General features: G+C 47.2%; 1 protein-coding gene across 2 annotated transcripts in view; it reads right to left on the minus strand.

Moving 5' to 3' along the window:
• The window catches only part of Arhgef18 (Rho/Rac guanine nucleotide exchange factor 18), a 102,247-nt gene that overhangs the window by 32,884 nt on the left and 42,012 nt on the right, over positions 1-27,351 (minus strand). The gene's annotated exons all lie outside the window — the stretch shown is intronic.

Below are 27,351 nucleotides of genomic sequence, written 5' to 3' on the forward strand. Positions count from 1 at the left end.
CCTCACTGGGGAATTCTAGACAGGGGCCAACCTTCTCAGGGTTGGTTTGGTTTAAAAAAAAAAAAAAGTGCCTTTTAGCTCTCTTGGTTATGCTGCCCTTCCACGTGTTGAGATATCAGGAAGGCCCTTGCTGGGTGCTCTTGGTATAGTCTTGATTTCTTTGCTTCCAAAACCACTGGCCAGATAAATCCCCCCCCCCCCCCCCCCATGTGTGTGTGTGTGTGTGTGTGTGTGTGTGTGTGTGTGTATGTGTGTGTGTCCGTTCCTGTCCCTGTCTCTCTTATTCCAGGACAGCCAGAGCTATACAGAGAAACCCTGTCTCAAAAAACAAACAAAAAACAACAATAACAAAAAGGAACAACAGACTAAGAATGCATTAGAGATTTTCTTACAGAGAGGTCATGAAGGAAGCTTAAGATATGAATTACTACCTGCTGCATGTATTTTCAATTAAAAGTCATTCATAACTTTTGAAAGTTTACTTATCATTTTTTTTTTTTTTTTTGAGACAGGGTCTCTTTGTATACCTCTGGTGGGCCTGGACCTCAGCAGCTGTGAACAACTTTGTACTTCTGGAAGTCCTGCCTCTGTCTCCCAAGTGCCAGGATCACAGATGTGCATCACCATATCTTTTGTTGGGTGCTGGACACGGAATCCAGGGCTTCCTATGTACGAGGCAAGTGATCTACCATGCCTAGCCCTCATAGCATTCACTACTTACAATAGCCCCCTATGGTGGGGTGTCACTCATCCCTGCCTCATGATGTCATGTTAGCAAATGTTTAACAGTTATTATGGTGGATGATGTCCTGGGCAGATGTCATACATCCACAAACACCATTTATAAAAATTAAAAAATATATATATCATAAATGGAAGTGGCTTGGGTCAGGGCTGGCCTTTCCTGGTATTTGTACACCATAACAAACCCCACCCAGGGCATGATGATTTAAACACACAAATATGGGACAAACCTGAATGGCAGCCTCTGCCTGGCCTCTTAGCGTGGCTAGCTAGTTCCTGTGAACTAAGGTCTGACTTCACGTTGTACAGATTCTGTTTCCATGCTGCTCAGAGGAGAGAAAGCACAAATTCCACCTAGGAATGGGCAGCTCCAAAGAATTTTAACAGATACGGTTAATGGTGGGCCTTGGGGACATGCACCTATCATCTGAACGCTGGAGAGGATGAGACAGGAGGATCCTGAGTTTAAGGCTAGCCTGTCTCAAAGCGGAAACCAGTGGTTAAGAGTGCTTGCTGTTCTTGCAGAGAATCCAGGTTGCAGTTCCCAACACCTACATGGTAGCTCACAAGCACCAGTTTCAAAACATCTGAGACACTCACCTGGCTTCCTTGAACACCATCATATATCTGTAGAAGCATAAATACACGCACACACACCACACACCTGTACAGGCATGTATACACACATAAAGTACACCAGGGTATACCTGTGCGGGCATGCAAACACACAAATACACACTACGTACACCAGCCAGGTACGTGTATAGACATGCATATACACATTAAGCACACCAGCATGTATCTGTACACACACACACACACACACACACACACACAACGTCATGCATGCACACGGCACGTGTGAACATGCATACACACACACACAAAGGCTAGTGAGACGACTCAGTGGACAAAGACCCTTGGCTACTAATCCTGATGATCTGAATTCAATCCCCTCAATGCCCTGGGCGCACATAGTGGAAGGAGAGCACTGACTTCTTCAAGCTGACCTCTGACCTACACACACGTGGCCTGGCCTTGTTTCCCCTCCACCAGTTAAAACCAGAATAACAAACTAAACAAACAGCAAAAAGCCTAAAACCAAAGGCTAGAGGTGTAGCTTGATGGTAGAGCGCTTACCTAGCATGTCCGAGGCCAGGGTTTGTTCCTAGCTGTTACAGGGACTGACAGCTGCCTTGGAAGGTCATTGAGGATGGAGACCCCAGTCCCCAGAAAGGAAAGGAAGGCCCAGTAAGATAAAGCCACTTCCTCCTGGTCAAAATAGACTAGAATCTAAGTTGTTCCTCTGGCCCTGGGAGGAGACCTGGCATTATAAATGACCCAAAACATCACTATTATCTTCTTTGGAGAGTTGTTAACCCAGCTCCGTTCGTCACTCCCCTGCCAGCACTCATGCTACAGGGACGGAAAGGCTAATTGTGTCTTTAATGAAGTAATGTGCTCATCCCTTCAGGAGCGCCTCCCTCAATGCAGCTGCTGTCAGGGTTTTGGGTCCTCAGAAAAGTTAACCATTATTTGTTTTGTTCTTTTTCCTTGGGGGTCCCAGCCAAGAGTTCAAACAGGCTTTCCCTGTTGCTCTGGGCTTTTCAGGTTTTTCTCTGAAGCACCCCACCCCCCACCTCCCTCTACCATGCAGTGGCTTGGCTGACCTCCACTGCAAAAGGCACAGCGTTGTCTCTTCCTCTTCTCCATCATCTTCCTCAGTCTCCTGCCAGGTTTACAGTCGTCTGCTCTGTTGTTTTCCCCTCTCGCTCTAAAGTGTTAATGATTATTTTTATGTGTGTATGTATGTATGTATGTATGTGCACATGCATGTGGGTTCCTAAGAAGAGAGGAGCCAGAAGAGAACGTTGGTTACCCTGGAGCTGGAGTTACAGACATTGAAAACTGCCCCATGGTGTGCCGGGAACTGAACTCAGGTCCTCTGCAAGAGGGGGCCACAGTCTAAACCACTGAGACATCCTTTCAGCCCCTATTTTTTCTCAAAATAAAATTGCCTTTGAGCTTCCTTCCAAGTCCAATTTAAAATCATTTTACTAATGGGACTAAGAACCCAAAAGGAGACCTCAGTTTCCCAGTACAACAGCACTGCAAACAATAACAACAAAGTAAACTATTAGCATGGGCAGAGTATGTTCAAGGCCAGCCTGGTTGGACATAGCAACTTCTAGACCAGCCAGGACTACACAGTGAGACCTTATCACAAACAAACAACTCTCCAAAGAAAAACAAAATTATCATGGATGCTAAAGGTGGTGCAGCACGCTTAAATGCTCTCGTAAAAATTCAGGAAGCAATGTGAAGTATTTGTGTTTTTAAAATGTATTTTTTAAAATTGCATAGTGATGTTTTGCCTGTGTGTGTTTCTGTGTACCAAGTTAATGACTGGCACCTGTGAAGGCCAGAAGAGGGTATCAGATCCTCTGGGACTGGAGTTACAGAAGGTCGTAAGCGACCATATGGGTGCTGAGAATGGAACTCTGGTCCTCTCAAGAGCAGCCATTGCTCTTAACCTCTGAGCCAGCTCTCTGGCTCAAGTGTTTGTGCCTTACAGTGGATGGGCCCAAACTGACTCTGTAATGTATGTAGCAATGGAAGAAAAAATTATGAGCCAGGAGCTCTGCCTTAAATAGCTGTATGAACTGTGCCTTTTTATTCTGAGTTTTTGATGCTTTTGATACTTTGGGATTTACAGATCCTGGTGGGATCCTTCTTAAGTGCCGAGGCTAGCTCATCCCTAGAGACAATGGAAACTTCACGTATAGCCATGAGATGGCTCACTGAGCAAAGGCTCTTGCTGCAGGGCACGGTGGCCAGTGTTTGATCCCTGAGACGCACATGGTGGAGTAAGAACCAACTATTGGAATTTGTCCTTTGACTTCAACAAACATGCTGTTGCTCAGCACGTGGGTCCGGAAACAAATAAGTCAACAGGTTAAAAAAAAAAAAAAAAAACCCCAGAGACCCACATATTTCATATGGAAAGCAGTCGGTCTATAGTCAACGCCTACAGACAGGGTCTATGGATCATATACCTCACTCTCTCATGCCCCTCCAGGCACAACAGATTCCTCAAGGGGCTTCATTTTACCTGCCCACCTGACACAACCTTCAGTCACCTGGGAAGAGTCTCCCTCAGTGAGGGACCATCTACACTGGACTGACCTGTGGGTGTGACTGTGGGGGATCGTCTTAATTAATTGATATGGGAAGGTACAACCCACTGCAAACAATACTATTCCCTAGGCAGGGGGGTCCTGAACTGTGTGAGAGTGCCGGCAGCAAGAGAGTGCTGGCAGCAAGCTGAGGACGAGCAGGCCAGCGAGTCTGCCTGTATTTGTTTCTCTCTGCCCTTGACTACCGATGTGATGTGACCAGTTGTGTGAAGCTCTTGCCCTAGCTTCCCAGGCCACAGCAATAAACTACAACCTTGAGTTGCAAACGGAAATAAACCCCTTTCTCCTCTAAGATGCTTTCCGCAGCAACAGAAGCCCCGCCCCTTCTATAAATTGCTTCTGACCTTCTTGATGCTGCGGCCCTTTAACGTAGATCATCCCAACTATAAAATTATTTCCGTTGCTACTTTCTAACTGTAATTTTGCTACTGTTATTAATCATAATGTAAATGCCTGTCTTTTCTAACGGTCTTAGGCGACCCCTGTGACAGAGTCACTCGAACTCCCAAAGGGGTCTCTACCCACAGGTTGAAAACTGCTGCTTTAAAGGCCTAAGGCTCTAAGGCTGCTGGAATGATTGGCATCCATCAATCTGAACCCTTGCAGTCTGGCAGAAGCCACCCTTGGGCCCACATTTCCCCTTTGCTCTCTCTCTGCCTTCTGACTAACCAGGGTGCTCCCAAGCCTGTCTCATAGGCAGTACTGTGTTGCCTGCTTCTAGGCAACTGTGAGCCAAACTTCCTCTGTGGCAGTCGCTTCAGTGTTTGCATGTCTTATCATACCTTACACAAACAGGTCCCTGCCACTCTCCACACTCCAGAGCCCAGGGTCCTGGAGGTCTGCCTCTTTGGACAAGTGAAACCATGTGTCTCTGTCTCTCTTCTGCTACATAGCATTTACCATGCTCCACAGAACGGAAGCTTGTGGTGTTTTGGAAAAATGTTATAAGCTGGCTGTGGGGATGGCTCAGTGTAACAGTACTTGCCGTGAGAGCAAGAGAACCGAGTGTAAATCACCAGCATTCTTGTAAAAGCCTTGCATGCCTGGAACACACGTTGCCACGTGGAGACAGCAAAAGCTTGCTGGCCACCTAGGCTACTCAAAACAAAGAGCTTCAAGGTCCAGGGGGAGAATGTGTCTCGAAATCAAGGCAGAGGGGCTTGAAAGTCAGCAGTCAAGAGCACCGGCTGCTCTTCCAGAGGACTCAGATTAAGACTCCCTTAATCCCAGCATCTGGGAGGCAGAAGCAGGTGCATTTCTGAGTTTGAGGCCAGCCTGGTCTATAGAGCAAGTTCCAGGACAGCCAGGGCTACACAGAGAGAGCCTGCCTTGAAAAAAAAAATCAAAGCACAAAAGAAAACAAAATGGTTCCTGTACCCAAAGGATGAGCTAACGAAAGGACTGGAAGCCTGCTTCTGGTCTACTCAGTGTACCATTGAGCACGTGTGGTACACACCCATCTTTAACTCCAGTTCCAGAGAATCTGACACCCTCTTAAGGCCTCCAAAGGTTCTGTACATAAACAGCACACATACAGACATGGAGGCAAACGCTCATACACATAAAATAAAAATAAATGCATCTTAAAAAAAAAAAAAGCCGGGGCTGGAGATATGGCTCAGAGGGTAAGAGCACTGGCTGCTCTTCCAAAGGTCCTGAGTTCAATTCCCAGCAACCACATGGTGGCTCACAACCATCTGTAATAAGATCTAGCATCCTCTGTACATGCAGACAGAACACTGTATACTTAATAAATAAATACATCTTTAAAAAAAAAAAAAAAAAAAGCCAGGCATGGTGGCCTGTGCTTTTAGTATCATCACTTGGGAGGCAGAGGCAGGGACGGCTAGCTCTGTGAGGCCAACCTGGTCCACAAAGCAAGTACCATACAGCCAGGGCTCTGTTGTACAGAGAAACTCTGTCTCAAAAAAAAAAAAAAAAAAGATAAAATAAATAAATAAATAAATAAATAGGTGGAGAGTGATTGAGGAAGGCAGTAGATGTTGACCTCTGGCCTCTTGAATGCACAGACATTGTACTTCATAACACACACACACACACACACACACACACACACACACGTTGTATAGTCTTGGATGTATGCATTAAAGCAACACAAATATGGACTGTTCATAGTAGTGCAGTTTGTGGGAGTCAGTAGTTGAAACGGCTCAATCATCTACCAACCCACTGGTCAATGGATAACCTGACTGTGGTCCAGCGCAGCCATGGGAATACTATCCAGCTGTGAAGGGATGCTCTGGAGGGAAGTCACGTCCAGGTCCTTCAAAAAGGCTCAGTGGAGCTGGACAGATGGCTCAGAGGTTAAGAGCACTGACTGCTCTTCCAAAGGTCATGAGTTCAATTCCCAGCAACCACATGGTGGCTCACAGCCATCTATAACGAGATTTGGTGCTCTCTTCTGCTGTGCAGGCAGAATGCTGTATACATAATAAATAAATAAATATTTCAAATAAAACAAAACAAAACAAACAAGAAGGCTCAGTGGGAAAAAGTGATTGAAGCATAAACCTGAGTGTGTAAAAAGGCTGAATTTGGGCCTGAGAGACAGCTCAGCGGTCAAGAGTATGTACCGCTCTTGTAAAAGAGCTATATTTGGTTACCAGCGTACATACTGGGTGGCTCATAACCACTTGTAACTCCAGCTTCAGGGGCTCTGGAGACTTCTAGCTCCCTTGAGCACACACATGCATGTCTGCCATGTGCACACACCCAACACACGCGCATGATTTAAAATAAAATAAAACTTAAAAAAACAAAAGTTGGATGCGATACAGGTGTAATTTCAGCAACCCTATGGCAAGATGGGAGGTGCAAGGAAGCTTTCAGGCCAGCTGGCCTGGGGAACAGCTCCCAACGGTAGAACAGGAGGACCCTCCATGACAAAGTAAATGAAGAGAATAAGCTCCCCAAAGGCTTCTCTGATCTCCACACATGCGTAATGATGAACATGTACTCACAGCCACATGACAAACAATAAAAACAGAATTTAGAAAATCAAACCCCAAAGATTACTGCTTACATGAATCAACCAACAAAAAATGTCCCAGGCGGGTAACTGTGAGTGGAGTTTTCTTTGGGAAATTTTCTTTCTTTCTGATTTTGAACAGGGTCTTATGTATCCCAGACTGGTATCCGGCTTGCTATGGAGCTGAGGATGACCTTGAACTCCTAATCCTCCTGCCTCCACCTCCCTAGCACTGGGGACAGATGCTAGGGCCTGCTGTATGCTAATGCAGTGAGCTGCATTCCCAGCCCTCCTTCGGGAGTCCTGCATTTGATTATGGTCACTGTGACCATATTAAAAGCCACTGGGCTGCATACTTAAGTGACCAATTGGGACAATATGTGAACTGTGCCGCAATAAAGCTGCTAGGCAAGCACACACAGCTGTGTGGAAGCTGCCACCTTTCTGATTTGAAGCTCACCATCCCATCTGCATTAGTCAGTCTGCCCTTGGCTTTGGGGTAGGAAGACATCTCATGAAGCCCACGTTCCTAAAGAAGACAGCCACGGGGGGAAGGCTGGGCAGCGGGTGAGGCTTGGACCTGGCCACACAGGAAACCTAGCTTGCTGCTGCCCAGCACTATCTGTGAAGCCATAAAAGACAACTTGGAAGGGGGGAGGTTGGGGGCTGGGGATGTAGCTCATTGGTGTAACGCTTGCCTAGCATTCAGGAAGCCCTCAGTTCAATCCCCACCATTGAATAAACCAGGCAAGGTGGTGCCTGCTTATAATCCACCCCAACTCAGGAGGTGGAGGCAGGTGGATCAAGAGTACAAGGTCATCCACAGCCCATCTTACATCACCAGAGAACCCTTCTCCAAAGATAAAAAAGAGCTGATTTAGCCTGGCAGGGTACTTGCCTGGCATTCACAAAAAAGTTCTGGGCTTGATCTCCAGCCTTGGGAGGGGAAAACAGAAGTCACTCTGGAGCTCAATTAGCACTGTCTGCCCTCCCTGCAGAGAGGTGGGATTGATCTGCAGGCCCCTGGTGGCTGGAGCACTTGTGTGACACAGAGCTGTTTCTGCTAGGGACCCAGAGAGGAGGGGGAGGGGACTAAGGCAACAGTGAAAATGGAAACAATTCTTGGTATACAGAGGATAAGAAAACCCACTCATTCTCTGTGACAGACAACAGGCTGTCTTCAAGGTTGCTCAGCATTTTTATTTAATGTGTGTATGTTTCTGCACATACCATGACACGCATATGGAGGTCAGAGACAACTGGTGGGGGTTTGGTCTTTCCTGTGGGTCTTGCAGAACTCTGTCATTAATCTTTATGATAAGAATCTTTACCCACTGAGCCATCTCACTGGCCACAAAGATTTGTTTTTGTTTTTGTTTTTAAATCTATGTGTATGGAAGTTCTCTGCCTGCATACCACATGCAAGTCTGGTTCCCAAAGAGGCCAGAAGACAGCACCATGGCTATGACCCACCATCAAGGTGCTAGGAATTGAGCCTGGTTCCTTTAGAAGAGCAACCAGTGCTCTTAACTGCTGAACCATAAGCCTCAAAATGATTTTTAAAGCCCTGCTTGAATTTTTTGTACTTAACAGCAGTTTCCTGAGGCGGCTTTGGGTTTGCATGACACATGCCATGGATCTCACCCACAGAACTTTACCAGGAGCACACAGCCTACCTTATGACTCAGCCACTCATAATTTCTTCTGAGTGGCTGGAGAGCCGGTTCATGTTGCCAACTGATTATGGAAAATGCACAAAGGAAACTCACAATGAAGACCAAGCTGGCCTTGAATTCACAGAGATTAATGGGATTAAAGGTGTGTGCTGCTATGCCAGGCTACACTTTTCTTTAGGAGAAAAAAGTTCTTTCTCTATTTTGTGTAGAGTATATGTGTTTGGCAGCGGGGGCAGACGGAGCTCATGTAGACAACTTGAGGGCATCAGTTCTCCCGTTCTGCCATGAGGGTTATGAAGACTGAGTGGTCTTTGGGTGTGCCTGCTGAGTCACATTATCAAACCTATGAGGAGCTACAGAAAGTTACATTAAAACCAAAACAAACAACCGAACTGAGGGAACTTGGTTAGAGCGAGCTTGGTGGGTAAGAGTGATTCTCTAAAACCCATGTGAAAGCTGAGTGTGGCCACACACGCTCATAACCCAGTGCTGTAGGAGGAGAGATAAGAGGACCTCTGGGGCTTGCTGGCCACTGGCCTAGCTCCAGGTTCAGTGGGAAACGCTGCCCAGAGAATATGATGGAAAGTAATAGAGCAGGTACTGGGCATCCTCAGGACTACACACATGCAATCGAGTTGTTACTTCCTTGTAGACACTACTTTCAAAGGAAGTCCAGTATAACACACTCAGTGGTCTTCATTGGCTTTAGGCTTTACTGTATAATCCAGGAGAACACAGAAACTTCTAGAATCACCAATTTTTTTTGAAATGAGGCATCGTGGCTCACATCTGTAATGCTAGCACTTGGGAGAGTGAGGCAGGAGGATTGACACAGGTTTAAGGCCTGTCTGTGTTACAGTGTAGAAAATGCCACAAATCAACAAACAAACATAAAATATAAAAACAAGGCACAGATAGAAGGCTCAGCAGATAAAGTTGTCATGCCTGTCAAATGAGTTTGATTGCTCGGACCCACACAAGGGAAAGAGAACTGACTCTTACAAGTTGCCCTCTGACCTCCACATGCCCAATAGGGCATGTGCACCACGTCTGATAACAATAAATAAACAAAATGTGATAAAAATGTAAATATGAGCTAGGCACTGTTGGCACACACCTTTAATCCCAGCACTTGGGAGGCAGAGGCAGGTGGATGAATCTCTATGAGTTTGAGGGCAGCCTGGTCTACAAAGCAAGTCCAGGACAGCCAGGGCTACACAGAGAAACCCTGGCTAGAAAAACAAAATAAACAAAATATAAATAAGAAAAAGAGAAAACTATTCCATTTTTTGTTCTGCCGGTGCCCGGTGAGGCCCATGTGGTGGGGGTAGGGTGGGGGCAACACTAGAAAACTGGTCCCTTCACACAGAGGCAGCACTGCTAGATACCCTATTTTGTCACCTACTCTTTGGGGGAAGATTCCTGTTACAAGCTGAAAGCGCTCGCTGGCTCTGGAGAGTTCTAGCAGGTGTTTGCTTGCCCTAGCTCAAGTGTTCAAGAGACAATTAAGAGCAAAATCGGATGCAAAGTGCGGTTTGCAGTTCACAGCTCCTGGTGTTTTTGCCACCTGAGCATCGACTCGGTCGATCGATGAGAGCGGGGGACTCATTGATTTCTCTGCCCTGCCTCGTTCTAAGGTTAAAGCGGCAAGGCAGAGTGAAAAGGAATAAAGTGCGCAGGCGGGAGGGATAACTTGCTTAGCGCTACACCTCAGGGGACACAGCAAAATTAAAAGGACATCTTGTAGCTTGGAAGGTAAGCATGAGTCACAAAGGACATTCTCCCTAAACCCGAAACAGTCACCACTCTCCACTTCTGCAGGTTACGGCCGAAGAGCTTAGCGAGTTGGGATGAAAAATACTGGGGGAAATTGCTTCTTTAATTAAAATTTTCTTTTTGTTTTAAGTTTGGGGGGAGAACTGGCCTTTTTTTTTTTTTTAAGTTTTATATTTATATTTGTGTATGTGTGTGTGCGTGTTTGTGCACACGCGTGTTGGCCCTAAAGCTTCAGGGTGACCCTCCTGTCTCTGTCTCCCACTTCACTGTAGGAGTGCTGGAATTAAAGATGTGTTTCACGGCATCTGGCTTTTCCCATAGGTACCAGGGACTGGAACTCAGGTCATCATGCCAAGCACTTTGCCCACTGAGCTACCTTCCTGCCCAGACACTGTGCCAGTCCTGTGTGACCTTTATTCTGGTTGCTATCTCTAATATGTTGTAACAACTATGCATGTGGCATTCACACTGTGTGAGAGGTTATCTTCAGCTACAGAATAAAGTCCATAGAAGAGGCTGGAGACATGGTGATGAGGAAGACACCTGCATAAGAACGGACCAGACTGCTGCTTGGGCCACAGTATCTGCCTGAGGCAGCTCTTCTTCTCTCTGGTACCCACAGGTACCCACTGAGACACTGTCTGCAAACTGCTGGCTAACAGACTAAACCCTGGAGAAGTGAGTGTACATCAAAGTGGATATTGCTGGCCACACCTTCAGCATCCCGGCCCCTGCCAGGGAATCAGAGCTCAGGCTTGCAGACTGGAGCTGTGAAACGTCCCCTCTAAGAAAGGTATGAAACTCCCATTTCTGTTATGGGGGGGGGGGGGGGGAAAGGGGCCTGGGGAACCAAGTTCCTCTTAAAGTTCCCCCCATGTGGTCCCTGATACTAGGGCCTGAACTCCCCTAAGAGGCCCCACTAAACTGCTATCTGTCTTCTCATGCCACTACTAACACCTTTAGAAAATTTCTTAAAAACAACACTCCATCTCAGTGTCCCTCTTGGATCTGTATCTGAGATCTTTCAACAAGATGGTGAACCTAGCACAGGTATGCTAATAAAGTCTATAGGAGGATCTTTACAGAGTCTATGTAAAGACCACACCATGACATTTAAGGAACTGAAGTGTCGAGGGGGAGAGTAGAGTCCTGGGACTAATTCCTCCAAGAGGCAACTATCCGCTCATTAATTGCAACAAGATGCATACGCTCCCTGCCCTCAAACCACATGTCAGACTCAGTCACCACATTTGAAAAAAATAGAAAAAAAAAAAAAAAACTGAGAGGCTCAGTGGGAAAAGACGACTTACTGTAACCAAGCCTGACGACTGGTTTTCTATCCCAGGGAACCAACTCACACAGTAGGAGAGAACTGATGCTTGCAAGATGCCCTCTGACCTCCACATGTGGGCTGTGGCACAAATGCCCCCCCTCCTCCAAATATAATTTAAAAAAAGATCCAATTGTAGTTGTACCTAGTGGTACAGGCCTGTCACCCCAGCTACTCCGAGTTGAAGCAAGTTGAAGGCCAGCCTAGGAAACTTGGTGTGACTTTGTCTCAAAGTGTTAAAAAACAAAACAAAACAAAAAAACCAAAAACAAATCCAAAAGGAGAAAGTATATCAGTGAGGCGGTTGAGGCAGGAGGGTCAGAGTTCAAGATCATCTTTAGCTATATACGGAGTCTGAGGCCGGTGTGGGCTAAATCGATCCTGTCTATAAAAACTCATCAAACAAACTAAAAAATTAAAATATCTAAGAAGGGGGCTGGGTAAATAGTTGCACTGGCCAAGTGCTTGCTATGCAAGCATAAGGACCCGAGTTCAATGCCCAGAACTCAAGTGGAACAGTAAGGCATGGTTTCTGGGGTCTCTGGCCAGCCAGTCTAGCCTCATTGCTGAGCTCCAAGCTAACGAGACACCCTAATGACAACTGTTCTGTCCTCCCCACACAGGCACATATATTCGCACGTACACCTGCATACATGCGGGTGTCAGCAGCATACTCTGCAGATGCAGAGCCACACGAACACAGCAGTTTCGCATCTTTCTTTTGGGACTTCGCAATGATATTTTACATATTTTTCACTTATTTATTTATTTATTTTTGTGCTGGGAATTGGACCAAGGAAGGACCAGGCATTATACCACTAAGCCACATCTCAGCATGGGCTTGCTCCAGCCTCCCTGAGTGCTGGGATGACTGAGTGCACATACTGAGACAGCCATGCTGGGCAGTTGGGTGATGTTATAACATACTGAGTGATCACACCTGAGTTCTTCCCCCCCCTCTCAAGACAGGGTTCCTCTGTGTAGCCTTGGCTGTCCTGAGACTCTCTCTGTAGACCAGGCTGGCCTCAAACTCAGAGAGATCTGCCTGTCTCTGCCTCCCGAGTGCTGGGATTAAAGGTGTGTGCCACCATGCCTGGCTCTCATTTTCACTTTTATTTAATGTTATGCTGTTAAGTCATTATTATTTTTACCGTGTGTGTGCGTGTGCGTGTGTATGCATGTGCACACGCGTATGTGGGGGTATGTGTGCAGGAAGAGGACAGAAGAGGACATTGGTTGTCCTGATCCATCACTCTCAAACTTATTCCTTTGAGACAGAGTCTCTCGGTGACCCTGGAACAAGGCAGGGGGTCACGGAACCCCAGCAATCCTCCAGTCTCCACCCTGCAAAATGCTGCCACGGTTCCGGAAGTGCGCACACGGCCATGGCTAGCTTTCTCCATGGGTGCCGAAGATTCAGGCACAGGTCCTTAGCCTGTGTGGCAAGTGCTCTCAGGCCCTGAGCGTCCCAGCCCTTGTCTGAGTTAATCCTGATTGTTAGCATGCCTGAGAAGCACCTAAACCAGCAAGCAAGATTGGTCTGTCTACTGAGTGGAACAGCTGAGTGTGGAACACCGGCCCCGGCCCCAACTGTGGACAGCTGATCCCACAGGCCGAGGGCTCCAACAGGATAAAAGGGGAAAAGGAGAAAGCCACCCACTCCGTCCCACAAAGCATGATGTAGAGGGACTCTGCCTCTACTGCAGCTGTCGCTACTGTAAACAGCTAAACAGTCCTTGGCTGAACACATGGCACCCTTGGCCAGCCCTCCCCTTCCCCATGCGCTTGTTGACTCAATAAGTCAGTCAGTCATGTTGGTTCCCTTGACCATCATTTCTGTGATGCACGGATTTGGGGTAAAGAGAAACAGGTAGAAACAAATGGCAAATGTCCTGGGACGGGGTAGGGGAGACTTTAGAATGCACAGCTCTAGGGCTGGGGCGATGGTGGCTCAGGGGTTAAGAGCACTGTCCGCTCTTCCAGAGGTCCTGAATTCAATTCCCAGCAACCACATGGTGGCCCACAGCCATCTATACTGAGATCTGGTGCCCTCTTCTGGCTGTCAGGTGTGCATGCAGATGGAGCATTGTACACAAGATAAATAAATACATTTAGAATGCACAGCTCTAAGTGGAATTTCTCTGTCACACTCCTTTTCTGAAAACTCAGGTTTCTATGTGGAAGATGAGGTGGTAAGATTGAACCGGCAAGAGGTAACAGATGCAGGCGGCCAAATCTCTTTAGGTCGGGCATACTGCCCACACAAACTTTTAAAGGGGATTTTTATTCTTTTTAATTATGTATATGTGTATGCAAGTATGGGTGTGTGCATGTGAAATGTTGGTGCCTACATAAGTGTGTGGGATCCTCTGGAGTTGGAATTCCAGGAAGTTGTCAGCTTCTAGTCATGGGTGTTGGGAGCGTAACTCGGGTCATCTGCAAGAACAGTATATATACCTATCCAACGAGCTCTCTCTCCAGACCTTTCCTGCTTTAAAAAAGAAAAATCATTTCTTTTTGCCTCACTAATATGAATAAATCTTCCAACGCTAAGCTCTATCCCAGTTGTTGTTAATAAACTTTAGCTCTTCAAGAACATTGCTGAGCCATACCCACAGCCCAATTGAGGGATTTTACACAGAAGTGCTGCCCCTGAGCCACACCCCCAAATCTCTCATTAGTGGATTCTAGGCTGATGCTCTCCCACTGAGCCAAGCCCTCAAGCCTCTCACTGGGGAATTCTAGGCAGAGCCTCTGGTACTAAGCCACACCACTCAGTCCATTTTTTAAAATTGAGATCCAAAATTATGCTCAAGAGGTCATGTTATTATTACAGAATACTTGAGACAATCAACCTCCTGGGGCGTGGGGAGGGGTAGAGGAGAACTGACTGCTGCAAGTTGTCTTTTGACCTCTGTTAGGTGTGCCAAGGCATGTATTGGCACACACACATTAAAAAGATGTTTAAAAAATTTAAGGTTGGGAGCTGGAGACATGGCTCAGCAGTTAAAAGCACTGGCTGCTCTTCCAGAGGACCCAGGTTCAATTCACAGCACCTACAAAGGCAGTTCACGTATCTGTAACACGAGTTCCACGGAACCGGATGATGATGCCTTCTGACCCTCACAGGCACCACTCATGAAACGGGTGCACAGACACACATGCAGGCAAAACATCCATAAACACAGAATTAAAAAATAAATTCTAAAAGAATTTTAAAATGAAGTTGACAATAGGGAGGGGTGAATAGGGAGAACTCCACATAATCTTATTGAATTCTATAAATTTAAAATAATTGCAAAATGAAAGGGAAAAAAAAGCCTTAAAGAAGATAGCTGCAAAGTTTTTTCTTCCTTCTTCCCTCTCACTCACTCTCTCTCCCTCCTCTTCTTTTTACTCCCCTCCCCAGGCTGTCTTCCAACTCTATATGTAATGCAAGATAATCTTATTCCCCTGCCTCTGTCCTCCAGGGGCTGGGATTTCTGGTGTGCACGACCACAGCTGGCTGTGTAGTGCTGAGGACAGAAGCCAGGGCCCTGTACATGTGATGTGAGCATTCTACCCACTGAGTCCCAGTCCTGGCCTTTCCACTCTTTCTTTAATGAGATGGGGGCTCTTGTAGCCCAGGCTGGCATCCAGTGTCCTCTGTAGGCAAGGGAGACCCTGAACTTCTGACCCTAGCCTCCACGTCTCAGATGCTGGGAAGGCAGACTCACACCACCAGGCTCATCATTAATTTTTCTGTTACTCTACTGCCCTGCCTGGCTTCAAACTTGAGGTGATCCTCCTGCCTCAGCTTCTGGAATCACAGGGGTGCCAACACCTGTAAGTTAGTTCTCAAATGGCTTGCTTCTATTTGAGTTCTACAGGCCGAGAATGTCCCTAATCTCCAGATTTCAAACACAAACTACATTAAAATCCAAAGCTTTTAGAGCACCAGAAGATAAGGCAAGTGTACAATTTCATACCTGGCCTGTCGTGATGGGTCAAACAGATAAGCACAAAGACAAGAAAAAGATGACAGCCAAAACTATCTTCAATGGCTCTGCAAGACGGCTAAGTGTGCAGAAGCTTTTGCTGGCACTCTGAGCCTGAGGTTTGACCCCCAGGGCCCAAGCAGACAGAGGAGAGAAGTGCTCCTGCAAATTCTTCCACATACATGGTCCCCAAAAACAATAAACAACAACAAAAGAATTATTTTCAAGCCATGTGTATGAAGTATAGATGAAATGTGAGTGGGTTTTGTATTTACACTTAGGTCTTATTTCAAGCTAGCTCATTTGCATATGCAAACATTCCAAAATTGTGTGAAATAGTCTAAAATCTGGATTAGGGAAATTTAACCAGAAGAAATATCCTCAGGGCTGGAGATATGGCTTAGAATGTTTGCCTAACAGTGCTCCGAGCCCTGGTTCCATCCTCAGCATCTGGCGGGTGCGGCAGAATCAGCTTCTTTCCCCGAGTTTAGGGAGGTAGATTTAAGGATACTGTGGTCCATGAGAATTTTCTCCAAAAACATACACCTAAGAAATTGCTTCAAAGCTAGGTCTTGGTGGTGTACAACTTAAATGCCAGTACTTGGGAGTCAGAAGCAGGCAGATCTCTGAATTTGAGGTCAGCCTGGTCTACAAAATGAGTTCCAGGATGGCCAGAGCCTCACATAGAGAAACCCTGTCTTGTAAAACCAAAACAACAACAACAAAGCCAACCAAACCAAAATAAGTAAATAAACAATAACTTCAGGGAGGGCGTGGTAGTACACACCTTTAATTTCAGCAATTGGGAGGCAGAGGCAGGTGGATCTCTGTTGAATTTGGGGCAAACCTGGTCTACATAGAGAGTTCTAGGACAGCCAGGGCTATGTAGAGATGTTATCTCAAAACAAAAAGTAAACAAACAAACCCTTTTATTACTGTGTTTATTATTTATTTAAATTTATATTATTTTTATTTATATTATTTATTTGTTATTATTTATCACTGTATTTTATTATTGTATTTACGTGTGCGCGTGCGCGTGTATGTGTGCACATGCACAGTAGGGTGTACAACAGCTACTACACGCATCCTGAGGATTAAATTCAGATCATCATCAGGCTGGGGGGCTTTCACCCAATGAGCCATTTCAAGCTCCAACATAGACAGGGCTTTGGAGGCAAGCAAACCGGACTACTTCCCAGGGCCTGTATACACCTTATGATCCTAGCCAGCAGTGTGCCCACCTCCCTGCGGGCCTGCTCAGCTAACTGGTGTCTTGCTGAGACCAATCGAGGGGGAGTCCAGTGTCTAGGGTTAGAGCAAGACTCCCCTGCTGGCTTCCCAGTCCCCAGGCTACTTCCTGCCTAAGCAGCCCCGGGAACTTTTCAGAGCGCAGGCAAGAATCATCAGGACCGGCTTCACACAACTCATAAGACCTCAAACAAAGCATCGGCAGGTGGAACTGGGGTTTCAGCTCTGCACCTCATGGTTCCTGAATGCCCAGGCTACCGTCCCCCAAGTAAAATCCATTTACAAATCTGCCCAAGAGCTAAAATATCTCTGGAGAAAAGGGACACGGGATCACATCCCAGAGGAGCCCGGGTGACCAAAGAATGGCAGCGCAGTCCCACGGTTAGTTACCAAAGGAAGCCGGAAGGTTTTAAGTCCTTTCGCTGAAGAAAGATGTCATAGGGTCATCTGTGCTGGGTTTTCAGGTATGAGTAGGAGGTTGCTAGGAGGAAAGGGCAGGCGCATTCCAGAAGAGGGCAATGGGAAAGGGCAAGAGGTGAGGCGAAGGAATGAAGGCATACCAAGCGGAAGTTAGCTGGGAGTGGGTGGCATGGGTTTTGCTAGCAGGGCTGGGCGTGTGGTGGCTCCTTCCTTTGTGCTTTTACTTCCTGCACTGGGGCGTCAACAGAGGGTGCGGCATGAGGGAACCTGCACTTCACGGAGGGAATGTGTCTTGTGACGGGCAGGCCAGTGATCCCAGGGACAGAGCAGGAAGCCAGTCTGGTCATCTGCATTCCAGATGACTAGCCTTTAAGGAAGCCACAGGCTGGGAAGGCAGGTGAGTAGAGTTTCGTACCCTGTGAAACATACGGGGGCGAGGGAGAGACAGGCAATGTGATCTGGATCGCTGGGGCAGGATCTAGAGGCAGAAGGGAGAGTCGAGCTCCTGCCTTCGAAAGGGCCCAGGACACCCGGTCTAGAAGCCCTTGACAGTCCCTGAAACAACGCAAAAGTTAGCTGGACACTGACAGCATTGGAGGATGGTGTTCATTGAAAGCAGGCAAGCACAGGAATCGAACTCCGGATCTCAGGCATGCCAGGCAGATTCCGCACATCCTGAGCCACATAGGCTGCCCACCCAGCTCTCTCAGAGGGTTCCCAGCAGTCTCCCCACTCAAGCCACGCCCCTAGCTCCACACTGGGGGATTCTGGGTAGCGTTTCTATCTTTGAGCCACACCCCTAGCTCCACACTGGGGGATTCTGGGTAGCGTTTCTATCTTTGAGCCACACCCCTAGCTCCACACTGGGGGATTCTGGGTAGCGTTTCTATCTTTGAGCCATACCCCTAGCTCCACACTGGGGGATTCTGGGCAGCATGAGCTACATGCTCGGTTCCTGTCCCGCTGCCTTCGATTATCGCAATGCGGGAGTGAGGGTGCTCCCAGAAGTCATTCCCCGGGGCAGCCCAGCACAGTCTCTCTAACTCTAACACCAATGTCGCTGTGGGTGGGAAGACCTCATATAGACTGAGCGCTGTCTAAGGGCTTCTTTACACGCAGGTCCTGCTTGCTGGCTGCAGGCAACTGCTGGAAGCTGCTGGGAGTTTTCAGATGTTGGCCTCTCACATGGTAGATCAGGCCCTCCAGCAGTCTGCGGCCTCCAGCCTTGATAGAGGCCATCTCTCTATGTAACATAGTAAGCAAAGGTTTACACACCCGTGTAGGGACGGCTCTGGCCTGGGGCGGCCTCCTTTCAGGTTCATAACAGTTCACTAATAAGCAGTTGGAAGAAATTTCATCCATCCTGTTATGGACCTGGCTACAGGCCAGTCAGCTCAGAATGATCTCAGTAGCCCTCAGTAGTCCCCAAGAAGATGATATGAGAGCCAAGCATGTGGCCAACCCGGCTTCCATGGCTGGTGGACTCCATGTCACAGCATGCGCGGGAGGCTGAGGTGACAGTTTTCCCATATGAATTTGGAGGCTCAAGAGCATAGCCTGCCTTTACTGTCATTGTCATCAGAACAGCAAGATGGCTCAGTAGGTAAAGGCATTTGCCACCAAGCCTGATAACCCGAGTTCAATCCCCAGGAACTCGTGTGGGGAAGGAAAGAAGGTGTCCTCCCAACTCCATATGCAAACTGTGACACACAGATTCCCATCTCTCCCCAATAAACAAATGTAATTATTTTTATTTTGTGCCTTTTTGTTTTGTTTTGTTTTTGAGACAGGGTTTCTCTGTGTAGCCTTGGCTGTCCTGGACCCGCTTTGTAGACCAGGCTGGCCTCGAACTCACAGCGATCCACCTGCCTCTGCCTCCCGAGTGCTGGGATTATAGGCGTGCACCACCACGCCTGGTTTTGTGCCTTGTTTTTAAATAAGATTTTGTTATGAAGCCCAGGATGGACTTGAACTTGTGAGTTTCTTGCATAGCCTCCCAAGAGCTGGGATTAGAGGTATGATCCCCAGCCTTAAAAAAAAAATAAAAATAAAAATAAATTAAACAAACAAACATTGGTTTAGCAAGTCTGGGAAAGTGAACTGAGTTAGACTGTCAGGCTGGAGGGCAAATATTTTTACCTGCGGAGTCATCTCAGTGGGCCTAGCTTGTCTTCTAAGCTGAAGAGGTGGTTCAGGGGCTAACACACCTGCTGTGCACGCATGAGGACCTGAGTATGAATTTCTTTCATCCAAGAACAAAGCCAGATGTGGCAGTGAGTGCTGGGGTGGGGAGGGTCAGAGGCAGGAGGATTGCTGAGGTTTGCCAGCTGCCTGCCCGGCTCCAGCTTCCCTGTCTCAAGGGGGGAAAAAGTGGACACAGATAGAACAGGGTACCTGATGTCTTCTCTCCTGGTCTCCACGTACACACTTGGGTGCATGCACTTGTCTGCGCATGCACACCAACACTCTGCGTTCATAGTCTCACACACATACATACAAATTTACATGCATACTCACACACCAAAAATAAATAAATGGCACTCTGTGTCAAATGTGCCATTTAGATTGTGGGTGTGTGTATGAGACATCAAAATAAAGAGAAGACTTTAAGAGGGGAGGAACAGGAGATGGTAACAGAATAAGAATTATATCACAGTTTCTCTCATACAGAGATCCTAGGTTTGAATAGACAAAAACAAAACAAAACAAAACAAAACAAAACAACAACAAAAACTCAGTGGGGCATGCAGGAGAGATGAGTCAGTAGACAATGTTACCATGGAAGCATGAAACCAGTCTTTGGCTCTCCTGGACCCATGCAAAGGCTGGGCAGGCATGGTGACTGCTGGTAATTCCAACACTTGGAGGGTCCCCTAGGATTAACTAACTGGCTGAGACCAGCAAACTCAGTGAGGTTCAGTGAGAACCCTCCCCCACCCCCCACCCCCACATAAAGTGGGGAAAACCCAATGTCAACTTGAGGCCTCTATGTGCATTGACACACATGTGACCATGCTAAAAGGCACACATCCCTTTCTAAATGCATGCATGTGCATACAAATAGATAAACAGCTAAATGTAATAAGATAATTAAAAGTAGCTAGGCACCACGATATATGCCTACAGTCAAAGTACTTGGGAAACATAGGAAGAACAGGTTGCAAGCTAGCCTGGTCTACCAAGACAATTCCAGGCTAATGTGAGACTCTGTCTCAAAACAAAACAAGCAAACAAAACCAACCAGCCAAGAAAAACCACGAGCTGGGCATGGTGGTACATTCCTGTAACTCCAGCTCTTGTCGGGAGCGGGGTTGGGGGGGGGATGGGGGCGGCGGGAGCAGAAGGATTAGAAGCACCACAGACGATCTGTGTCATGCAGCCAGTTCAAGGCCAACCTGGCCTACATGGGACCCTTTCTCAAAACACAAAACAAATGCGACAGAAAAGGGGACTATTTGGGAAGATGAAGATGGTGGTAGGGTGAGGAAAGAGTCTAGGAGGGTAAATATGCACCAAGTTCAATAGGATCACTGTGATATCCATTATTTTGTACGTTAACAACAAATAAATAATTGAATAATAAGAAATTAGTTAATAACAACAAGAAATAATATATGTAATAATAGAACTGTCAAAAGCACTATTCATGATCTTGGCCGTTTTAAACTTTATTGTTCATAGGATATTAAATAAAGGCTATTTGAACACAAGGGAGGGGGACACCTAACTCTAACACTCTAACCCTAACCCAAGCCCTTCAAGTCTGACAACTTAATTCTGTTCTCAGGCACACGGTAGAAGGAAAGGAAACACAGACAGACAGACAGACACACACATCTATTTTTTTTTAAAGGAATAAAGCCCCACCCCTAACCCCTAAGGAGGAGACGCCTTAGTGATTTTGTCCCTTGCCTACAGTGGCCTTAGACTCTGGCCCTGATTTGGAGGAAAACAAAACAAAAAGGAGGAAAAAGGCAAAAGATAACCTGGAACCTTGCCCTACATCCCTGCATTCTTAATGGCTGACTTTCCTGAATGACAGGACCTGGGTGGTTTCCTGAAGACATCAGCTCCACCAGAGCCAACCATCTGGAAGGTCCCTGCCCGTGCTTCTGGTTTTGTACTCTCTGAAACCCACCTGGTAATGACAGGCCAGCTAATGAACAAGCATACCAGACGCCCCTATTAGGTGTCTGGAGTCATCATTAAGGTTAACTACACATGGTGCAAGGTGATGGAGTGGAGGGTACTGGAACTGTTGGTCAAGACGGATGAACTACAACCACCATTAGTTAGAGCCACCAGTGAGGAGCCGGGGAGGTGCCTCAGTGGGTCACTGCCCTTGCTGTGCAAGCATGAAGACCTGAGTTCAAATCTTCATTATCCATATAAAAGTTGGATGTTGCCAGTGACCATGTGCACCTCTAATGCTAGGGCTGGGGCTGGGGGCAAAGAGGAACGCTGAGGCTCCAGGCTCATAGAGAGAGAGAGAGAGAGAGAGAGAGAGAGAGAGAGAGAGAGAGAGAGAGAGAGGGAGAGAGAGAGGAGAGAGAGAGAGAGGAGAGAGGGAGAGAGAGGAGAGAGAGAGAGAGAGAGAGAGAGGAGAGAGAGAGAGAGAGGGAGGGAGGGAGGAAGGGAGGGGGAGGGGGGAGCATCCCCAACCAAACCACCTCACCAAGGGTAAGATCAACCATCAGCCAGAAGAAATGGCCTTTGTATGTGCACTTGGAGTGGGACATCCATGCAGGACACCAGAAGAACGAGCTCAAGACGAAGCGGACTGAAGAGGTAAAACGGTTAGTCAAGTCGCCACTGTTAACCAATCTGCAAAGTGAAGCTGGCCCTGCACGGCCCAGGGTTGTCCTACAGTTCACTTCCTTCCAAATTCCAATTTTGCACTACTTTATGGTATGGGGTGGTGGGACCTTTAGACATGTGGAGCTAGGTGCATGCCCACCATCCTAGCACATAGGAGGCTGAGGATTGTGAGCTGGTAGCCAGCCTGGGCTATACAGAGAGTTCAAGGGTAGCATGTGCTAAAGACCCTGCCTCAACACATCCATGCTACCTACTGAAAGGCCCACATGAATTTCACAGATACTGAAAGGGCATATGCTTTTGACCAAATCAAAGCCAGGTGCTTGGGCCAGCAGAATGGCTGATAGGGAAAGGCACCTGCGGCCAAACCTCAAGAAGAGTGTTTGACCCCTAGAGCCCACATGGTGGAAGAAAACTTCTCCAAGTTGTCCTCTTGACCCTCACACAAGGCATGATGTGTGTATGCCTTTTCTCTCTCCTTCACCACTCCACTAAGTAAGTGTAAAAAAAAAAAAAAATTAAAAAGGCAGGGGCCGAGGGCAATGGCTTGTACCTGCTATTCTTGCAGAGGACCAGGGTTTGGTTCCCAACACCTATAAGGTGGATCACAATCATCTGTAATTCCGGCTGCAGGGACTCTGACACCCTGTTGTGGCCTCCTTGGCCCCAGGCATGCACCGTGTGCACACACACATGCAGGCAAGCCCTACTCATATACATAGAACGAAAAGAAATAAATCTCCGATATAAACAAAGCAAGCAATCCAGATGTTGAACTACGAAGGTCCTAGCAGAACAGGCCCCCACTTCAGGGCAGCATACCCAGAAGTACAGCTGCCTGCTTTTCTTCTGGCTATTTATTTATTCATATATTTAAAGTCATTTGCTCACGTAAGCCCAGGTTGGTCCTGAATTCTCTTATGAAGCCTAGGGTGACTTTGAACTTGATTCTCTCCCATTTTTCACCTCTCGGCTACTAGGGTTACAGGTACCCCACCACGACTGGTTTATGTGGCACTGTGCATGCTAGAGGAGTGCTCTGCCAATTGAGCCTGAGCCCCCACCCCGCTTCTGGGAATCTTTCCTGTTTTGTCTTCATTTGTTTCCAAGACAGAGCCTCACATAGCCCAGGCTGGCCTTAAACTCACTACGTAGCTGAGGATGACCTCTCACTTTGATCCTCCTGCCTCTGCCTACAGAGAGCCAGGATGACAGGTGAACATTTCCATAAGTTTCTGCTTTATGTTGTACTGGGTATCAATATTTTTTTTTAAAAAGTTATGTCGACTCAACTGGTCACTCAGATATCAAAACTGGGTGGTAAGATGGCCAGATGAGTAAAGGTGGTGCCTCCGAGCCAAACAACCTACGTCCTATCTTCAGGATCCATTAAATAAACACACTAAAATACATTTAAATAAAATCAAAGTTAGTCTCTTGAAATAATGAAAGTGGTTGGTTGGGAGAAGATATACTCAGTGACAGTGAGTGCACATCAGAAAGCTTCCAAACCTCGACCTCGGGGCCCTGTCCCCCCTCTAAAACAAAAAGGGGCATGGCTGGAAAGATGGCTCAGCACTTAGGAACACTGGCTGCTCTTGGAGAGGACCCGGATTCAATTCCCAGCACCCACACTGTGTGGTTCGCAACTGCCTGTAACTCCAGCTCCAGGAACATGATCTGCTCTTCTGGCTCCCGTTGGCATTACACGCATATGGCACATATACACACTTTCAGGCCAAGTCACACACAGAATAAAAAAATAAATCCTAAAACAGAGAGACAAGAGGCAAGCTTCATGAGCAAAACCAAGAGCACATGTCAGTAGAGGTGGCCAAAAGGAGGACAGAGGGTTTTTTCTTTCAACAAATAGAAAAGCATTCCGTCCTGGGCAAGAGCAGGACAGAACTGGTGCACACAGAGTGCCCCCCCTCCCCAGGGGGGGGGGATCTCTTTTCTTTGATGACTTTGGAAACAAGTCTTTTGACTCATTGCATTTCTGGAAAAAGATACACCGACTGGAGTCAGGGTAGGGGAGCCCCGGAAAGATGTGCCATGGGAGGGAATGCTCTGGTCTGAACTTGCCCAAGGTAAGTGAATCTTCCCAAAGGAGGGAGCAGAAGAATAGAAGGCCTTATTGTTTTCAGCATGGTGAAGGCCTGGCAAGATGGCTCAGCAGGTACAGAGGCTTGCTGCCGTGCCCGGTGAACTGAGTTTGAGCCCTAGGATTGATGTGGTGAAAGAGGGAACTGATGCCCCCCAGTTGTTCTTTGACCTCTGCATTTGCACCCCCACAACTGTAAATAAATAACCTGGTAGTACCTAACTCTTTGATAACCCACCCCCTAGGTAACACGCGCCACAGCAGAAAAAGGATCCCTGGAGGAAAAGGTGGACCACACTGTCACTCAGATTCTGAGACATGTGAATTCCAGTTGTCCCTATCTCCCCACCTGTGGCCTTCACAGAACCGCACAGCCTTGAGACAGCTGTAAAAGGCCAGCTCTAGAGGCTAGGGCGCTGGATGGGCAGTAAAGTGCTTTCCGTGCAAGCATGAGGCTGTCAGGAAGGGTGCCCAGCAGCCATGGAGAAAGCCAGGTCTGTGGGAGTGTGCACCTATAATCCCAGCTTTGGGAAGGTGGAGACAAGGCAGGGATCTTAAAGGCTTACTGGCCAGCCAGTCTAGCCAATCAGGAAACTCCAGGTTCAGTGAAAGACTGTGACCCAAGAGCAATGGAGAGTGATTGAGGAGGATACTTTATGCTGACCTCTAGGCTCCACTTTTGTGGGTATGGGTGTTTGAGTGTGTGCACGCACTTGGATGTGTGTGTGCTTGTGCACATGCATGCACACAAACACGCACTCACCACAAGTGCTGACAAACTATTGAGCCATGGGTCAGATACTTGAATTTGTAAGTAAAGTTTTATTGGAGGAAGGCCACATCCACTCATTTATGTGTGATTGGCAGGTGCTTTGATCAACTGAGTAGCTGCCATCGATTCTGTGTCCTCAGGCTAAAACATTTACTCCCTGGCTTTTTTCTTTTTTCTAATTACAGTTTGCTCAATCCTGTCCTCATTTTCCCTTTCCTCTATCCCAACTCTTGCATACTCACCATCATTTTCCTCTCCCAACTTCCTGTGTTCTTTGAAATCAACCAAACAAAACCCCCATGGAGTAAGCTTACTGTTACGACTACTATATGCACCTGGGTGACTGGAGCATGGGTGGCCTCTTAGGGACCACATCCTTGAAGAAAACCAACTCTGCTTCCCTGAGCAGGCACTGACTTTGGCTGGCTTGATTTTGTGCTTGCTACCAGTTTGCTGGTCCCTCTACTGTATCTAATTGGCTAGTTCCAGGAGGGAGGGCAGATTTTCTACCGTAAAAACAAACAGCCTGCAGGCATCAGTGCAAGGCAAGAAACACCTACTGTTATTCTTGACAGCAGAAGGGATCGGGATGAAGGACACACAGAGTGGATTACTGATGGAGAAGCATCACTGAGGGCCAGAGGGCTAAGCTTGCAAACAGGGAGAGATTGGCCCTTGAGCACCTAAGAAGGATGGCTATAGTGGCTTGGAAGCAAAGAGCATGCCCTGGCTGCTCTTGCAGAGGATTTGGGTTCAATTACCAGTAACCACATGGAGGCTAACAACTGTCTCTAACTCCAGTACCAGGGTAGCCAGTGCCTTCTCCTGACCTCCGCAAGCCTCAGGCACAAATCGGGTGCGAAAACATACGTGTAAGTAAAACACTCATACAAAGAAAATCAAAACAGTATTAAAAATTCTAAAATTCTTTTAACTGAAAAAAAAAAAAAAGAAAAAGAAAAAGAATAACTATTTGCGCAGGTCAGCAGCGGGCTGGCAACATGGCACAGTGGGTAAAGACTGCTGCCAAGCCTGACCATTTTGAGTTCAATGCCCAGACCCAGGACCCATATGGTGGAAGGAGAGAACTGACTCTTGTAAGTTGTCATCTGGCCTTCACACACGCTACCCCGCCCCAAATAAATAAATAAATAAGCAATAAAAAATTTAAAAACTGTAAGTCAGCAGCCAATTCCGACTATAGGAAAATTCCAGAATCTTGCAATGGCCTTCATTAGTATTCCTTTTACAACTACAATGGCGTGAGCTTGAATATATTTTAACATATCCTGTGTGCCAAGGTCAGGGTGCAAGCTGGGTATGACGGGGCGGGTTGGTTGAAGGGATATTTTCTTCTCCCTACTTTTGTCTTTAAAGAGATAGGGTCTTGTTGTTTTCTTGTGTGTGTGTGCGCGCGCATGCGTGTGTGAATGTGTGTATGCACGTTTCCCACACATTCGGATACACATGTGTGGGTGCCAGTACAAGGGGCTGTGTGTCCATCTGCAAGCAAAGCATTTGGAAGTCTGGGGTTGATGTTGGGAATTGCACACGATCACCCTCCCACATTACTCACTGAAGCAGAAGCTCCCAGCCGAACCCAGTGCTCACCAGCATGGTTTGTCTCATGAGCCAGCTTGCTCAAGGGCTCTGCTCTCTCTGCCTTCTGAAGCCAGAATCACAGGTGAGCTGCCAGCCTTGCATTTATGTGGGGACTGGGCCTGAGCAGCAAAATGCTCTTAACTGTGAGTCGTTTCCCGGCCCCTGTCAGGTGGGTATCTGAATACACGGGTGCTGGAAGGGTTATAAACTGCAGGGACAAAGGTATTTGACAGGCTGCAATACAATGTATCCACTTATTACTTTTCATGAAGCAGGTTCTCATGTAGCCCAGGACGGCACTTGAATTCATGATGACGCTGAAGATATCTTGACCTCTGGATCCTTCTGTCTCTACCTCCCACAGGCTGAGGTTACATGTATGTGTCACCACATGGGTTCACTTATGTATCCTTTTACATTGCAGGGGGCGAGTAAAGTGTGCCACTGCCATCAGGCTTAGCAGCAAGCACCGTTCATCTCCTGAGCCACCTAGTTAGCCCTCACCTATTTACTCTTTACAGTAAAGTTTCCCCAGAGAGTCCAGGTTCATAAATGTTCTGAAGAGTCCAACATCCTCATCATCTCTTCCCTCTCTGGAGTGAGTGAGTTTAAATCTACCATGCGAACTGCAAAATGCTGGAAAAGCACTGTCCATAGCGAAGACCTCACTGCGTAATAACTGGGAGCGGTTAGAA

Source organism: Acomys russatus, chromosome 19 (assembly GCF_903995435.1).
Source record: "Acomys russatus chromosome 19, mAcoRus1.1, whole genome shotgun sequence".
Taxonomy (NCBI): domain Eukaryota; kingdom Metazoa; phylum Chordata; class Mammalia; order Rodentia; family Muridae; genus Acomys; species Acomys russatus.